The following is a 12,893-nucleotide window of genomic DNA, read 5'->3' as shown; positions in this document are numbered from 1 at the left end:
ATGAGAATCCTCTTTCTGAGACTCTATCCTAAGAAACTGCTCTTAATTTACTGTCATATGTGGACTATACTCACAGATCTATAATTTAAATGTCAGTTCTCCTCTTCCTGTATACTTTCTAATACAAGACTGGAAGCAGTCTACAGCAAATTATAGTGTATCCAATGAATGAAATGAAGGCATTTTAATATGGAGGGATATGATCTTGTATGTGGAAAACCCTAAAAATTCCAAAAAAGAACCCTTTTAGAATAAATGAAGTCAGCCAAGTAGCAGGATACTTAGCACACAAAATTCTGTTGCATTTCTAAACAAAGTGAAAAATCTGAAAAGGAAATTACAAAACTAAGTCCATTTATAATAGCACCAAAATGAATAAAACATAGTTGACCTCCCAACAATGCAGGGATTGGGGGCACCAATGCCCATTCAGTCAAAAATCTATGTATAGGGACGCCTGGGTGGCTCAGTTAGTTAAGCAGCTGCCTTCGGCTCAGGTCATGATCCCAGGGTCCTGGGATCAAGTCCCACATTGGGCTCCTTGCTCGGCAGGGAGCCTGCTTCTCCCTCTGCCTCTGCCTGCCATTCTGTCTGCCTGTGCTCGCTCTCCCCCCCCCCTCTCTCTGATAAATAAATAAAATCTTTAAAAAAAAAAATCTATGTATAACTTCTGACTCCCCCAAAATTTAACTACTAATAGCCTACTATTGACCAGAAGCTTTACCAACAACATAAACAATTAACAAATATTTTGTATGCTATATGTATTATATATGTATTCTTACAATAAAATAAGCTAGAAAAATATTAAGAAAACCATGAAGAGAAAAACACATTTATAGCACTGTATCAAATAAACTCCACATATAAATGGATACACACAATTCAAACCCATGTGGTTCAAGGGTCAATTGTACTTAGGAATTAACTTAGCCGAAGAAGTGAAAAACTTATACAACAAAAACTACAAAACATTGCTGAAAGAAATTAAAACCAACATAACTAAATGGAAACACATCTTATGTTTACAGACTGGAAAATATTGTTTAAAAGTCAGTACTACCCAAAGCCATCCATAAATCTGATACAATCCCTATCACAATCCCAATAACATTTCTTTTTTTAAAGATTTTATTTATTTTACAGAGAGAAATCACAAGTAGATGGAGAGGCAGGCAGAGAGAGAGAGAGAAGGAAGCAGGCTCCCTGCTGAGCAGAGAGCCCGATGCGGGACTCGATCCCAGGACCCTGAGATCATGACCTGAGCCGAAGGCAGAGGCTTAACCCACTGAGCCACCCAGGCGCCCCCCAATAACATTTTTTGATAGAAGTAGAAAAACCCATTCCAAAATTCATATGGAGTATCAATGGACCCTGACAAAAACAATCTTGAAAAAGTACAAAACTGAAGGACTCACAGCGTACTAGAAGCTATAGTAATCAAAACAGTGTGGTACTGCCATAAGGAGAAATATACAGACCAACGGAACAGAACAGAGAGCCCAGAAATAAGGCTTTGCATCTATGGTCAAATAATTTTTTATAAGGGTGCCAAGACCATTCAATTGAGAAAGGACAGTCTTTTCAACAAATGGCGCTGGAAATGCTATATACACAATGGAATATTATTTATCCATTTAAAAGAATGAAATCGGGGCGCCTGCATGGCTCAGTGGGTTAAAGCCTCTGCCTTCGGCTCAGGTCATGATCCCAGGGTTCTGGGATCGAGCCCCATATCGGGCTCTCTGCTCACCAGAGACCCTGCTACCCTTCCTCTCCCTCTGCCTGCCTCTCTGCCTACTTGTGATCTCTGTCTCTCTGTCAAATAAATAAATAAAATCTTTTAAAAATAAATAAATAAATAAATAAATATTTTTAAAAAATAAAAAAATAAAAGAATGAAATCTTGCCATTTGTAACCACATGGATGAAGCCAAAGAGTATGCTACTATAAGTGAAATAAGTCAGTCAGAAAAAGACAAAGACCACATGATTATCACTCATACGTAGAACTTAAGAAACAAATGAACAAAGAGGAAAAGAGACAAACCAAGAAACAGACTCTTAATTACAGAGAACAAACTGATACCTACCAGAGGGGAGGTGCGGGGGATGGGTGAAACAGGTGAGTGCACCTGTGATGAGCACAGGGTAATAATACACAGAAGTGTTGAATCACTATATCATTCCCCTGAAACTAATAAAACACTATATGTTAACTAACTGGGATTAAAATTAAAACTTAAAAAAAAATTTTTTTTAAAGAAAATTCTGACACATGCTACAACATGGGTGAACCTTGAAAATATTATACTAAGTGAAGTAAGCCTGTCAGAAAAACACAAATACTGTGTGATTCTCCTTATATGAGATACTTAATATAGTCAAAATCAGTCACAGAGACAGAATGGTGGCTGCCAAGGACTAGGAGAAAGGGGGAATAGGGAGTTACTGTTTAATGGGTACAGATTTTCAGTTTTGTAAGATGAAAAGAGTGATGTAGATGGATGGTGATATGGTTGCACACTGTTACAAATGTATCTAAGATCACTGAACTGCACACTTAAAAATGGTTAAGGTGGTAAATTTTATGTGTATCCTACTATAATTGGGGGGGAGCATATGTAGGAGCTAAATGTTAAATACGGCTTTTCCGTTATTAACCATGCATATGTAATAACCTCATTTATTCCCAGAACAGAAAAATACTTAAGGGGGGAAATTCTACAAGCTCTATGTCAAACTACATGTTTTCAAGATCTAAAAGAACTCTTGACAATCAATTCCCAGAAGTGATAAAAAAGAAGATACACAGAGGAGAGAAAGAGAAATTTACCAATGGCCAATATATGTGGAAAAAGTGTTCAAACACATTAGTAATCAAGAAATGAAAAATTAAACAAGACACCATTTTTTATCCTACCAAATTTAGTTTTAGAGCAAATGGAAATAAGGCATCTCAAAAAAAGGTCTAGGTTTTTCTTATTTGCACTCATTATCTTCACTTCCTCAAGACCCAATCAATTATTCCACTCTGGTTTCCACCTCCCACTTCTAGAACTCTGGACACTACCACAAACCAGGCTGGCTCAGCTGATGGCGGGTGTGACTCTTGATCTCTGGGTTGTGAGTTCAAGCTCCATGCTGGAAGAAGAAATTACTTAAAAATTTTTAAATCTTCAAAAATAATAATAGTAATACAATGACAAAACTAATAACCTCCAAATCCAACTGAGTATCTCACCAAACTTCTCAGAAGCATGGATGGGCCAATTCTCAATCGTCTATGAACTTATTTTTCTTGGCTTCCATGACACCAGACTTCTGGTTTTTTCCCCTACCTCAACTGGCTGTTTCTCCTGTCCTATGTTCAATCTTTTTCCAGTACTGACCTCAAAGCACCAATTTTCACCTCTCTATCTATACTTTTTCCCTTGATGATCTCATACAGTCCCATACCTTTCAATATGTAATGAACTCCAAATTTTTATCTAACAGTTCTTGGTTATCTCTTCCATGAGTCCCAAACTTGTACATCCAACTGCCTCATCAATATACCAGTTTCATAACTGATAGGCATCTCACATTTAATATACCCAAAAAGAACTAATTTTTCCCACCTCAAATTTCTCTTCCATCCTTCTTCCTCTCAGTAAATGTCAAATTCTACTCATAGTAGCTCAAAACAAATACCAAAATGCAAAGAATTCTCAGGGCATCTGGCCGGCTCAGTCAATAAAACATGAAACTTCTGATCGCAGGGTCATGAGTTCAAGCCCCATGTTGGGCACAAAGCTTAATTTTAAAAAATATATCAAGGGGTGCCTGAGTGGCTGAGTTGGTTAAACATCCAACTCTTGATGTCAGCTCAGGTCATGATCTCAGGGCCATGAGATGGAGCCCCACTTCAGCTCTTCACTCAGCAGGAGTCTGCTGGAGATTCATTCTCTCTCTCTCTCTCTCCCTCTGCAACCCCCTCTGCTCACTCGGGCTCTCTTTCTCTAAAATAAATAAATCCTTAAATATATATATATATATATATATGCAAAGAATCCTCCCATCCCCTCACTAACCCACTCCCAAGTCTTGTTCATTGTACCTCCAAAGTATTTTTAAATCTTTGTACTTCATCTCTGCTGCCATGGACCTAGCCCACGGTACTGCAAACAGCATCCTAACTGATCTCCCAGCTCCCACTCTTGCCTTCTTCCTCCACACAGCAGTCAGATTATGCTACCTGCCTTCTTAAAACCTTCAAAGGATCCCTGTGAAAACTAAATTCCTAATCAGGGCATTAGCTGCTCCTATATTTGAAAGAACATACACACCAAAAACACACAATTTCTCCAGGTAGTAAAACTATGAATACTCCTCCGTATTTTGCTGGTCTCTATTTTTTAATTTTTCTATGATGAGTACATGCTACTTGCTTATTAAGAAGAAAGGATATTGCTGAATACTGTATATAACATTGCATTTTTACACCCTAAGGAGAAAAGAGAATGAAAATTGTAGGTAAACTCTGTAACTATTATAAGCGTTGATGAAAATTCTAGCAAACACATATAAACAATCTAAAAATGAGGTGTCAAGGGATGTGAGATTACGTTATTTTCCTCTTCTACTTTCTATTTTTTAACCTAATTACACTCACGATAGAAAAAAAGGTTATGATATAAACCTCATTCACTGTCTTCTGCAATCTGGCCACAACCCACCAAACCAGCCTTTCTTCCCAGTACTCACTTTCCCAAGCTTTCTACTCTAACCCCGCACCGTGTCACACCTCTGGGGCTTTAACTCCGGGCATATCCCTGAAATATCCTCCAACCTTTCTAAATCCCACTCATCCTTCGCGGGGGAGGAGGACAGTAAGGATGGCGACAGGTTGGAGGAGGATTCCACGGTTCTTGTCAGTAAACCCACAACTTGCCAGTGTTGGAGCCAAATCTCGTCTCCAATCCCATCCCAGGCCACCAAACTTAACATCCTGACAGCTCCAGCCATTGGGGTTCAAGGGACCCCCCCCATCCCCTCAGGGAGCGCTGCGCCCTTAAAAGGACCCTCCAACACACCCGATTCCAGGCTCCCGCTACGGAGACTCCCTCGACAGGCACACTCACCCCGGAACCAGCCTCCCCCTCCCGGTCCTCTGCTCTCTGCATTCACCGGCTCCCTCCCTCTGCTCCGCCGGGGCCGCGCTGTCGGCTGGGTGGGGGAGGGGAGCGCACGTGCCCGCGCCGCCCCCGCCCAGACAATGCCCCGGAGAGCGGAGCGCGCGCCCGGCCCGTCCGATCCCGCTCCCGCCAACACTCACCCCTTCTCCGGTCTCCAGCCGAAGCGCAGGGCCCGCTGGGCGCGGCGAGAGGTCACGAGGGACGTGCGAGAGCGGGCGAAGCCCCGCGGAGCCGCCCGGCCACGAGGCCCCAGCGACCCCGGAGTCCGCGGAAGCACACGACTCGGCAGAGCCCGCCCGTCCCTTTCGGCCCCGCACGTCAGCAGCAGGGGCGGGGCGGGACGCGCGCGGCGGCGGCGGTGGCGCGCGCGGCCCCAGGGGCGGGACTTGCAGGGATGTGGGCGGGGCCAGGGCTCCAGCCGGTGCTGGGGCGCGCGCCAGGCTGGAGCTGGGGTTGGCGGTGGCCCAGACTCTGATCCCGGCCTGTGCTGCCGCACTGCCTGGGGAGTATGGATGTCCGTTCTGGCAAAGGCACCGTTCTTTATCATTTCCTCAGTAGAAATGGCGAGTTCCAGCCTCAAGTTTGACAGGATATTCATTCTGCCGGCATATATGAAGCTTCTACAGTAATAACAACAGCAGTTAACGATTTGTGTGTTTATCATCTTGAGCCAAGCTTTGTCTTAGGTGCTAGGGATACATATAACAATAGTTATATGTAAATATAACTAACCTGTTATACAGATGCAGAAATTGAGGCTCCGAAAGGTTGGGACTTAACTAGTTTATACAACTAGCGAATGGCAACCCATCATATCCAATTTACCTCCTAAGTATATATATATTTTTAAGATTTTTATTTATTTTTGAGAGAGAGAGAGAGATTGAGAATGAATGAGCCAGGGAGGGACAGAGGGAGAAGAAGACTCCTGCTGAGCAGGGAGCCTGCCTCAAGACTCCATCTGAAGACCCTGGGATCATGACCTGAGCCGACGCAGATGTTTAACCAACTGAGCCACCCAGGCACCCTGCTCCTAAGTATCTTTTGAGCCCACCTTTTCCTTTCTTTCTTCCTACAATACAGCTCCTGCTGTAGCTCTCCAGTGATCTGTTTCTGTCACCCTTCACTCTGTTCAACTCACTATGTAAAGATTTACCAGAAAGCCTGGGTGGCTCAGCCAGTTAAGTATCTGCCTTTGGCTCAGCTGGTGATCCCAGAGTCTTACAATCAAGCCCCACATGGAGCCCCACGTAGGGCTCAGAGGGTAGTCTGCATGCTGCTTCTCTTGCTTGTGCATCCCATGCTCTCTATGACAAATAAATAAAATCTTAAAAAAAAAAAATTAACCACTGGAGCTGAGTAGTAGTTTAGAGAGAGTTCACTTTATAACTTTGTATGCTTTACAAATGTTATCAAATTTGGGGATGCATTTAATGTCTAATAATGTTTCAAAGAATTTACTCCTTTATCTCCAACAGCAAGCCCCGTACACTGCACAGGGTACACTCAAAAAGCATTTGTTGCGGAGCACCTAGGTGGCACAGTCAATTGAGCCTCCTACTCTTGGTTTCCACTCGGGTCCTGATCTCGCAGTGGTGGGATGGAACCTGTCCTCAGGCTCTGCACAGCAAGGAATCTGCTTTAGATTCTCTCTCCCCCTCTCCCTATGCTCCCCTGCCCTAGACACATACCTGCATTCTCTCTCTCTCTCTCAATAATAAATAAATAATCTTTAAAAAAAATTTGTTGAATAAATAAAGAATAGGGCCAGAAATTGACTACAAAGCTCTGCATGATAAGGGAATTATCAAGGGTTTGTAATACATCAACCCTGGCCCCCTAACCTTAAGGTATATTACAGGTAAAGACAGATAAATAATATTTATTCAGCAAATTTTTATTGCATTTCTATTCTTTGTTCTGGCACTGTGTGCCAAGCACTGTGTTGCATACTGGGGATCAGAAAAGAACAAAACAGTTCCTGCCCTTGTGAAATGTATAGACAATGTAATCTGAAAGGCCAGGAAAGTCCTCCTTGATCCTGAAGCTAAGACCCAAAGAGAGAATAGGAACTGGAGAAGTAAAAAAAATAAATTTCATGGAGAAAGAGGGAGGATAACAGATCAGCATGAGTGTGTCAGTGTTCTCCTGCTTTTGACATCTAACCTTGAGGTAGAGATTGCTTTAAGGCAAACAGGCTTGAGCAATGGAATGAAGGGCCCATAGCAACCACCTGGCTAAGTACATACAGGCCCATCATGCAACCCAGCTCAAAATATTGATAGGCCCTAACTAACCAGTGGTCTCCTTACAACCAGGCACAGTACCAAAAAAGTGAAAATTCCATACATGGCCATACCTCCTCACCATCCCCCTTTAAAAACAGTCCCCTCCCATTGCCTCGTGGTAGAGAGCCTCTTCTTTGCTGTTCCACCTGATGCTGCCTTGCAGTGTTTTCAATAAACGTCTAGTGCCTTTGTTCTGCCTCAGGTGAATCCTTTCACTGCCCATACCACCTGATCATCACCCCATATTTGGCGATCCCCAATCCAATCGGGACACCACATGTAGATACCACATAGAAGTGTCTGGCTAACTGGGCATAGGGGTGGGGCTAGAAACCCACTTCTTCTAGTCCAGCTTGGTTGGATTCCCAATTCTGGCAGATAGGTCACATTAAGCAGGGCTCAGATGCAGAGAGTGGCTTGGGGAGAGAGAGGTTGCTGCTGCTAGTTGTCCTCAACTTACAGATGGTGTGCCAGAAACACAGACCTCTCTGTATGCTCCCTGCCAGGCAAAGTAGCATGGCTGAGAGCCATGAATGAGACAATGGGTATTGTGCCAGAGACCAGGTGATCCTAAAACAGGGGTAGTGGTGGACCGATTGGCAGGGGATGGCTGGAGAATGTGAGTAAGACCCCAAGGATGAACAGAGCAGAAGCCCCCACCAAGAGCTAAAGTGCTCCCAGGTCAGCTGGTGAGAGGAGCAGGGATGGAGGGATGGGAGTGAGTGAGATTCAGACATCTGAATATCAAGGTGCTGAAGCAACAGATCATCAGTTTGCCAGCCAACAACCTTTGCAGCTGATGCCAGCAGGGCTGTGGTGACCAGAGTGACTAGGGAGCAGAAGCCAATGAGGACCCAGATTACATCTCACGGGTCTGGGACCCCTCTGGCCACTGTCTCGAAGCTTCCCTTTGATCCCACAGGCCATCTTGGGAAGTCAAGATGGGGAAGGGAAAGTTCTAGCAGGACAGAAACTTGAAACTGACTGAATGTTTACCCCAAAAGAGACTTTTCAAGACCAGATAACTTTATTTTTTTTTTAAAGATTTTATTTATTTGACAGACAGAGATCACAAGTAGGCAGAGAGGCAGGCAGAGAGAGAGAGAGGAGGAAGCGGGCTGTCTGCTCCGCAGAGATGTGGGGCTCGATCCCGGGACACTGGGATCATGACAAAGACCAGATAACTTTAATTGTCAAGCTTAAGTTTAGCCCAGTCCCTGATAGCAGTGAGAGCCTCTGAAAAAGTTTGTGCCATTTAATGAAGTATAACATGGCTACAGATATTTACACACATGCACACAGTGTGCACATTTCCATAGCAGAGATAAGCTCTATTAAGGAACTGGGCAAAGTAAAGACAGCCCAGTACAGGGGGAGTACATTTAATACACAGGTGGAAAAGACCTCTCAAGAAACACATTAAGGGAAACCTGAAGGCAATAGAAACCATTAGGGCATGATAATACCTAAGGCAATGTGAGAAGGAAAGAGCTGAGCGGCTGGGGCTGAGGGTGGGAGCAAGATCACACAGGAGGTGGTGTTAAGACTTTGATCTTTGCCATAAGAACAACAGGAAGTCATGAGAGGGCTTTAAGCAGGGGTGCCATGTATATTATTTGTCCTTCTAAAAAGATTGCTTACCTTGGTGAATGGGTGGGGAATGACTGGAGGGGTGTGTGAACAAAGCAGCAGCTAGACAGTTGGAAAGCCATCTGACTCTCCTGGATGAAAAATGAGGATAGCTTACCCTGAACAGTAGAGATGGAGTGAAGTAGACAGATTTAAGAATTCTGGAGAAAATACAAGAGACTTGGTAATGAGCTGGGAGGAGCCTGACCCTGCTCAGTCAAATGCATATAGACAAAGCCCCCTTCCTTCCAGCAGACACAGTCCTGCACAGCTGGAGGGTGGATTTCAGGCCCCTCCTTACCCAGGCTTCCTCAGCCAGCATTCATGGGCACAATGCACAACCAGGGGAGGTAGGCCCCGGAGGAGAAGATTGGGTGGGAGAAGAACTGAGGCCACCCCCCACCCCTGCAGGTTTCTGGCATTGGTGAATGGAGAAGAGTGGTGCCATTTCCTAAGGTGGGAAGAGAGTCTGAAGGAAGAACAGATTTTGTGTGTTGGGACTTGGGTGAATCGAAAATTCCCTTTGGGACAATTTTAAGTATGAGGCATCCATCAGAAGAGTTGAAACAGTCATCTGTCCACACGACCCTGGAGAACCTGGTGGGTGGCATTGTCAACATGCTTTGATCAGGCCGTTGGTGGGAGCTGGCGAGATAGCGTGAATGACAGTACAGTTCAGAGAGGTTGCGTAGCCACAGCCTCTGATATCACACCTTGCTTTAGACAAGCCAACACTCCACCCAGGGGCACCTGGGTGGCTCCGTGGGCTAAGCATCCACTTTTGGTTTTGGCTCAGGTCAGGATCTCAGGGCCATGAGATGGAGCTCTGCATCAGGCTCCACACTGGACATGGAGTCTGCTTGAGATTCTCTCCCACTCTCTCTGCCCCTCTTCCTGTCAGTTTATGCATTCGCTCTCTCAAATAAAATAAAATCTTTAAAAAAAAAAAAAAAGCCAACACTCCAGGGTGCCTGGGTGGCTCAGTGGGTTAAGCCACTGCCTTCGGCTCAGGTCATGATCTCAGGGTCCTGGGATCGAGTCCCGCATCAGGCTCTCTGCTCAGCAGGGAACCTGCTTCCCTCTCTCTCTCTCTGCCTGCCTCTCTGCCTACTTGTGATCTCTCTCTGTCAAATAAAGAAATAAAATCTTAAAAAAAATAAAATTAGAGGCACCCGTGGATCTGGAGTTAAAGAAGGCCTTCACAGAGCTTCAAGCCAAAGTAATTGACACTCAACAGAAGGTGAAGCTTGCAGACATACAGATTGAACAGCTAAACAGAATGAAAAAGCATGCACATCTTACAGATACAGAGATTATGACTTTGGTAGATGAGACTAACATGTATGAGGTGTAGGAAGAATGTTTATTCTTCAGTCCAAGGAGGTAATTCACAGTCAACTGTTAGAGAAACAGAAAATAGCAGAGGAAAAAATTAAAGAATTAGAGCAGAAAAAATCCTACCTAGAGCGGAGTGTGAAGGAAGATGAGGACAACATCCGGGAGATGCTGATGGCACCAAGGGCACAGTAGGAAATCTCTAGCAGAAGCTTCCTGCCCCCTCCCATTCCTGGCAAGGGCAGAGGGACTCATGTGGGGAAACAGCCTCTCTTCTACCCTGATGGACTTTTTATTTGGATGATCTGGTAACCCTATATTTTCTACTTCACCCTGATCCCCTTTCAGATCCCAGCTCTGTACTTTTTATCCTGGCTCTGTCTGCCACCCCTACCCAGAACACTCTTCTCCCCTAGGGGTGAATCACCAACTCCCAGGAGAGGGAAGATGGGAGCCAGGACAGACAGGGGAGCACTGCCCAAGCCTATTACTCGTTACGCTGCTTAGACCAATAAAAGGCATCTGTTCCCCTCCCCCCCGAAACAATTAATTAATTAATTAATTAATTTAAAAATAAACAAAAAAATAAAAAAATTTTAAAAAGCCAACACTCCAAACACTGAGAAATATCACATATTAATCTGGATTTCTCCTTCTATGAAAAATCAGAAGCTCTGGTAACCTGGCCCCACCTTGCTATAATTAGATATTGGGTAACACCAGGTACCTATCAGGCAGTGTTCCAAGCACTTCACAAATTTAATGTAAATAACAACTTTTTCCTTCTTTTCTACCTTGTGGAAGAGAAAATGAAAGCACAGAAAGTTTGAGCCACTTGTCAAACTGCTAAGAAGTGGTGGAGGTGGCCACACAGCCAGGCCCTGTGGCACTAGGATGTTAGCCACCACACACCCCAGGCATACCATTTAGAGAAGCCCTATAGGCTGCAGTGGATGGTCCTGTCCCCTCCCCTTGTCTTGGCGTGGGATAGGGGGCATTCTATACAGAAGGCAGTTGTCATCTACTGTTTTACTCCAGATGCTGTTTTTCAACATTAGAAAATTATTACTCTGTACCAAATAGAAAATTAAAAATATTAAACTGAGGGGCGCCTCGGTGGCTCAGTTGGTTGAGCATCCAATACTTGATTTCAGCTCAAGTCCTGATGATCTCAGGGTTGGGAGATTGAGCCCTGAGTGGGGCTGCATGTGGGGCCAATAGCTTGCTTAAGATTCTCAAGATTCTCTCTCTGCCGCACCCCACACCTCGCTCATATGCACTCTCTCTTTCTCTAAAAAAAATATATTATATTGACACGCCTAACTTCCATGGATAAGAATTTAAAAATTATTTGGGAAATTTCTGTTTGTACATTATCTGACCAGATAAAACTAGTAAAACCAGATTAATATTCAGGTTAAATATGTATGAGAAACAATTAACTATGTTTCCATGCTTCTTTTTTTTTTTTTTTTAAGATTTTATTTATTTATTTGACAGACAGAAATCACAAGTAGGCAGAGAGGCAGGCTGAGAGAGAGAGAGGAGGAAGCAGGCCCCCTAGCGAGCAGAGATACGCATGTGGGGCTTGATCCCAGGACTCTGGGATCATGACCTGAGCTGAAGGCAGTGGCTTTAATCAGCTGAGCCACGCAGGCACCCCATGTTTTCATGCTTCTGAGACAACTCATACTTCTGAGGTGATCTCTTATTCCCAAGTATATAATATTAAAATGATAGAGCTAAGGCAACTAAAATGTTAGGTAACTTTTAAATTTGGAACAGTTTTATTTAAATAAAGTTGATCTCCATAGACTGAGGTCAGGGAGATTTTGACGATATGCTTAAACTTAGTGTCAACTCTTGGAGAAAAAATATAGTTTACGTAATCACTTATAGCCTCTCAAGTGCAAAAGGGGAATGAATGATTTAAAGACTTATTTATTTATTTTCAAGACAAAGAGAGCATGGAGGGAGTTTCAGGGAAGAGCAGAGAGAGATGGAGAGAGCAGACTCCCCACTGAGGGCAGAACCCAACGTGGGGCTTTATCCCAGGACCCTGGGATCATGACCTGTGCCAAAATCAAGAGTCGGATGCTCAACCAACTGCACCCCCCAAGCACCCCCCAGGATGGGGGTCTAGATTGCTTGCCAGTGTCTTCCTTAGTAAATGTGTGGGAGGAAAGAGGCTGATACGGAAGTTAAGTGTACAATATTAATGAAAGAAAAAAAAATCAACTGTAATTAACATTAGTCAAGAAGGTTCCAGGAGTTTTGACACTGACCCAGGAAAAGCAGCCTATAGTTGGAGGGGCGTCAGTCAGGGAGATGTGCCAAACAACTCCTTGCAGGGCTCCAGTGGTGAGGGGCCCTGCTGGCAGGCTGAAAGCAGCAACCAGGGAAACAAGGAAAGCCTGAGAAGGATGGCAAACTCAAAGTTCTGCCCGAGGCAGAAACTGGCTTA

General features: G+C 44.1%; 1 protein-coding gene and 1 pseudogene across 6 annotated transcripts in view; one reads left to right on the top strand and one right to left on the bottom strand.

The window, feature by feature from the left end:
- The window catches only part of YEATS2 (YEATS domain containing 2), a 120,593-nt gene extending 114,801 nt beyond the window's left edge, over positions 1-5,792 (bottom strand). The window contains exon 1 of one of the 5 annotated variants that reach the window (XR_014301008.1): positions 5,318-5,519. The gene's annotated coding sequence lies outside the window, so the exon portion shown is untranslated. Of the gene's footprint in view, positions 1-2,089; positions 2,193-5,123; positions 5,198-5,317 lie in introns of those variants that run through there. The other 4 variants (XM_082692522.1, XM_082692524.1, XM_082692525.1 and 1 more) reach the window with 4 other exon arrangements.
- Positions 5,793-8,006: 2,214 nt separating this feature from the next.
- On the top strand, positions 8,007-10,943 carry LOC309860030 (prefoldin subunit 1 pseudogene; annotated as a pseudogene). The gene is made up of 2 exons: positions 8,007-8,010; positions 10,261-10,943. The product of its transcript is annotated as a prefoldin subunit 1 pseudogene (transcript).
- Positions 10,944-12,893: the final 1,950 nt, after the last annotated feature.

The sequence above is a fragment of the Mustela nivalis genome (assembly GCF_964662115.1).
Source record: "Mustela nivalis genome assembly, chromosome: 1".
Lineage (NCBI taxonomy): Eukaryota > Metazoa > Chordata > Mammalia > Carnivora > Mustelidae > Mustela > Mustela nivalis.
Note: the sequence above shows the minus strand (reverse complement) of the source record. Positions and strands in the feature narration are given on the sequence as shown.